Source organism: Galeopterus variegatus, unplaced genomic scaffold (genome assembly GCF_000696425.1).
Source record: "Galeopterus variegatus unplaced genomic scaffold, G_variegatus-3.0.2 Scaffold8670, whole genome shotgun sequence".
Taxonomy (NCBI): domain Eukaryota; kingdom Metazoa; phylum Chordata; class Mammalia; order Dermoptera; family Cynocephalidae; genus Galeopterus; species Galeopterus variegatus.
The window spans coordinates 63,174-68,700 of record NW_007734781.1 but is presented as its reverse complement, the minus strand read 5'-3'; positions in this window follow the sequence as shown (position 1 = coordinate 68,700).

Here is a 5,527-nt window from a genome sequence, read left to right as displayed (position 1 = left end):
CCTTGTGTTAATGTGGTAAGTTCGTTACAATTAGGAAACTAAGTGATACATCACTAATTAAAGTACATAGTGCATTAGGGTTCGCTCTTGGTGTTGATTCTGTGTTTTTTGACAAATGTACAATGACATGTGTCCACCATTACAGGATCATAGAGTAGTTGCCCTAAAAATTCCCTGTGCTCCACCATTCATCCCTCCCTCCTTCAACCCCTGCTAACCAGTGACTTTTTATTGTCTCCATAGTTTTGTCTTTTCCAGAATGTCATATAGCTGGAATCACACAGGTGTAGCCTTTTCAAACCGACTCCCTTAGCTTAAGATACGGATTTAAGTTTCCTCCATGCCTTTTCTTGGCTTGCCAGCTCATTTCATAATATTCTATTTTGTGGATGTACCACAGTTTATTTTTCCATTCACTTATTAAAGGATATCTTGGTTGCTTCTGTTTTGGGGCAGTTATGAACAAAGCTCCTGTAAACATTCACGTGCAGGTTTTTGTGTAGATAAACATTTTCAGTTCATTTGGCTAAATACCAAGGAGTGCAATTGCCAGATCACATGGTAAGAGTATGTTTAGTTTTGCAAGAAATCACCAAACTGTTTTCCAAAGTGGCTGTACTGTTTGCATTCCCACCAGCAATGAATGAGAGTTCCTGTTGCTCCACATCTGCACCAGCACTCTGTGTTGTAAGTTTTTTGGATTTTAGTCATTTTAGTAAGTGTGTAGTGATATCTCATTGTTGTTTTAATTTGCAATTCCTTAATGACATATGATTTATTTAATTAATTTATTATTTTTTTTTTTTATTTATTTTTTTTTTATTTTTTGTCTTTTTTCCGTGTCCAGCAACGGATCGCAACCCTCAGTGTTGCCCCCGTACCGGACCGGGGACCGGCAACGGGATCGCAAGTCTCGGCGTTGCTCCCGCGCCTCGCTCAGCCAGCGAGCGGGAGCCGGTCCGTATGTGGGATCCGAACCCTCGGACGGGAGCGCCGCCGCGCTTCCCAAGCGGCGCCCTATCCAGTGCGCCACCCGGGCCGGCCCTTAATTAATTTATTATTTTTTTTTTTTATTTATTTTTTTTTTATTTTTTGTCTTTTTTCCGTGTCCAGCAACGGATCGCAACCCTCAGTGTTGCCCCCGTACCGGACCGGGGACCGGCAACGGGATCGCAAGTCTCGGCGTTGCTCCCGCGCCTCGCTCAGCCAGCGAGCGGGAGCCGGTCCGTATGTGGGATCCGAACCCTCGGACGGGAGCGCCGCCGCGCTTCCCAAGCGGCGCACTATCCAGTGCGCCACCCGGGCCGGCCCTTAATTAATTTATTAATATATATTTTTTACATTCTAAGATGTTGTAGAACAGTTGGGGGAGGGGGAGGGGGAATAGGGAGGAAGGAGGGCATGGTTGAGGCCTGTGGCATCCCTGTCATTCTGGCAGGGGAGACCAGGGGCCTTCCGGTGGTGGCTTGCTTGTTGCTGGACTGGATGCAGATGTCAGGGGGCATGGGTGAGGCCCTCGGCCCCTGATACATGATTTAGAGCGTCTTTTCATATGCTCTTTTGCTATCTGTCTCTTCTTTGGTGAAGGGGAAAAGACTGTGATCCATGGCTGCTGATTACTTTTGATGGTTGAGACAGGACTGCAGATACCATGGTACCAAGAGAGGGCATAGAAGAAAGAAGAGAAACATTCTGGCATTTGTCCTGCTCAACCCAGCAAGCGATTCTACTGGCAATCTCACAAGATGGCAGCCACTGATTGGTACCCCACATAGGACAAGTCCTTGGTCTTAGTGGTGTTGACACCCAAGAGATGAGGTGTTACAGTCCCCTTCACTACAAGGGGGTCCCTCCCATGAGTGGGGATACTGTGTAGTCACACTGGAGGCTGGCCAGGAGGGGTGAGGCTAACTGCTGGAATGGAGGCCCGGGATTCCCAGTTGGCCAATGTGAGACAGGGAGTTTTAGCCCTTTGTGTGATTTTATTTGCCACTTTGGGCAAATAAACAGCTGAACCTCTCTGAGCTACAGTTTCTTCATCTGCAAAGTGGGAATATCACTGCCTCTCCTGTGGGCTGTTGTAGGCCCTGGGTGTGGCAAGGCCACAGCTGTTTGGGGATAGGACTGTGGTGGCTTCTTCTCATGACTCTGAGGACTTGGGGAGTGCTGGGGTCAGCTGGCTCCTTTCCCTCCCCACCGTCCCTCCAGCTCTTCCTGCTCAGAACCCTGTGTGTCCCCATGAGGGAAATGTGAAGGAGTAGGGAATGGTTGCCAGGTTCCTGATGACAGGTAAGTGGAAAATTCCTCATCTTTCAAAAGGACTTTCCTTTTTTCATATGGGAGGATGTCTCTCCTTCTCAGCCAGGGCTGGTCTCCAGCTTCCCTCCAGTCTCCGTGCCTTTAAGGGCTGCCCAGAAATGCTTCCACTGCCCCAAAACGTAGGGTCCCACTCAGACCCTCTTCTAGGCTGACTTGATGCTTCACGTTCTGCTGGGACCTGTGAAGGAAACAGGAAGCTTGTTAGATGGCCATTGTCTCAAGGACTCATGATCTTCTTAGGGGAAATAATTCATTTCTTCCTGAGTATTTCCTCCATGCTCTCAGCATGCTCGGCCCTGGGTGGGACATGGGGACAGGTCTGATAGAGTTGAAAGAGCCTCAGTAATTGCAGAGAGCCAAGCCAAGTCTTTCCAGCATGCATTAGAGGAGCTTTTAAAGCCATGAGCCTGGACGTGTTCATTTATGGAAGGCTCTGAGGCAGAGCTCTCGGAAGGATGGGAGGTTGGCCTTAGAATACTGAGTGTAATGCACCCCTCCCTCGTCCTCCTGAAAACAGGTGACGATCCCTGACAGAGCCAGAACACAATGTTTTAGAACTCAGGGGCCTGGAGGATGTTGCTGTGAACTTTACCCCAGAGGAGTGGATATTGCTGGACTCTTGTCAAAGGAATCTGTATGGAGAAGTGCTGCTAGAGACCTGCAGGAACCTGGCGTCTCTTCGAAAGGAATTATTTCTCCACATTTCCTGGACCAGGGTCTCCCCCCCTTGGCACCACTGACATGTGGGTCTGGATCATTCTCTGTGGCGGGGCTGTCCTGGGCATTATACGGTGTCGAGCAGCATCCCTGGCTTCCACCCACTCCATACCAGTACCCCTCTTCCTACCCTAGTCAAGACAACCACAAATGTCCCCAGACACTGTCAGGTGTCCACTGGGACAGGATCGTCCCTGTTAAGACTCACTACAGTAAGGCAGTGTGTGTTTGGCTCCCATTCTTCTAGAATCACACTGGGGCTTAGACTGCAGTGGTGACAGCAGAGTCCTATATTCTAAGATGTTGTAGAACAGTTGGGGGAGGGGGAGGGGGAATAGGGAGGAAGGAGGGCATGGTTGAGGCCTGTGGCATCCCTGTCATTCTGGCAGGGGAGACCAGGGGCCTTCCGGTGGTGGCTTGCTTGTTGCTGGACTGGATGCAGATGTCAGGGGGCATGGGTGAGGCCCTCGGCCCCTGATACATGATTTAGAGCGTCTTTTCATATGCTCTTTTGCTATCTGTCTCTTCTTTGGTGAAGGGGAAAAGACTGTGATCCATGGCTGCTGATTACTTTTGATGGTTGAGACAGGACTGCAGATTTTTTTTTTTTTTTTTTTTTTTGTCCTTTTTGAGACCGGCTGCACCCCACTCAGCCAGTGAGCGCACCGGTCATCCCTATATAGGATCTGAACCCGCGGCGGGAGCGCTGCTGCACTCCCAGCGCCGCACTCTCCCGAGTGCGCCACGGGCTCGGCCCAGCAGAGTGGATTCTTGAGGCTGTGGACATTTATGTATCACAGTGACTACTTCTTGTTTCCTGATCTGCTTGGGGCACGGAGTGAGGCACTTCTGGTGGCCATGGCCCCTGTGAGAACAACAGACTGTGTTCACAGAAGTTTGGTGTCCTTGTTTGCTGCTCCTAGTCAGATTTGCCAATCGTGAGTGTCCCTGAAGACTGCAGGATTGGCCCCAATTTGGGGAAAAGATTTGGGGTTTCCTTCTATGGCCCCTCAACTCACCTATCTTTCTGTAAGGTCACGGTGGCAGCCCATAGACCTCCTGAGGTCTCCCAATGGGCTAAGAAGAGTCAAGAACACTTCAGGGAAGAATTCTGCACAGCACCTGAGCAACTCCAGGTGGGGATGGATGACGCGGTGAAAGACATTCCTGGTTGCAGTTGGACATGGGGTGTGTTTGGTAACCTCAGCAAAGAAACTCTTCAGCTGCATTTTTCTCTTTAAACTTTGGGTTTTGTTTTTGTTTTTCCTCTTTAAAGCTTTTTTTGTTGTTTGTTTTTTAAAAGATGACCGGTAAGGGGATCTTAACCCTTGGCTTGGTGTTGTCAGCACCACGCTCACCCAGTGAGCAAACCGGCGTAAGGGGATCTTAACCCTTGGCTTGGTGTTGTCAGCACCACGCTCACCCAGTGAGCAAACCGGCCATCCCTATATGGGATCCGAACCCGGGGCCTTGGTGTTGTCAGCACCACACTCACCCAGTGAGCCACGGGCCAGCCCCCCTCTTTAAAGTTAACCTTTTTACATGTAGTCTTTGTTCAGCACCTTTTCACTTTGATCACCTTGATTTCTTTTTCACTGTCAGCTTTAATTTTCATAAAATTATTTCTTTGTAAAGTATGTACCATTTCTCCCTTTCACTGCTAACATCAGCAAACCCCGTGGAGGCCAGACTCTGGTGCTGCTCTCTGCTCAGTGGTGTGCTCTTCTCTTCCACATTTTTTCCTCCTGTGTAGGGCCCTTATTTTAAAACATTTCTGTGAGGTTTGCCTGTTTTTATTCACTTTTGTCCAACTCTTTTCTTTCTCTCCTTCCCTCCTTCCTTCCTTTTTTGTAGTGAGGTAGAATTCACATATCATAGCTGACCGGTTAGCTCAGTTGGGTAGAGCACGGTGTTATAACACCTAGGTCAAGGGTTTGGATCCCCATACCAGCCAGTTGCCAAAGAAAAAAATACTTCACATATTATAAAATTCACTCGTTTAAAGTGTGCAATTTAGTGCTTTTTAGCACATTCACAAAGTTGTGCAACCATCACCACTATCTAATTCCACAACATTCTACCACCCCAAAAAGAAACCCTATTCCATTAGCAGTCATTCCTTCTTTTCCTCTTCCCCAGCCCCTGGCAACCACCAATCCACTTTGTCTCTGTGGATTGGCCTGTTCTGGACATTTCATATAAATGGAATCACAGTCACACACTGTGTGGCCTTTTGTGTCTGGTGTCTGTCACTGTGTGTGACGTGTTCAAGGTTCATCCAAGTAGTTGCGTGTGTCAGAGCCTTGTTCCTTTTCACGGCTGAGTGATGTTCCATCATACAGATGGGCCACGTTGTGTTTATCCATTCATCTGTTAATGGACACTTGGCTTGTTTCTAACTTTTACCTATTGTTAATCATGCTGCTATACACATTTATGTACAAAGTTTTTTTTTTTTTTTTTTTTTTTTTTTTTTTTTTTTTTTTTTAAA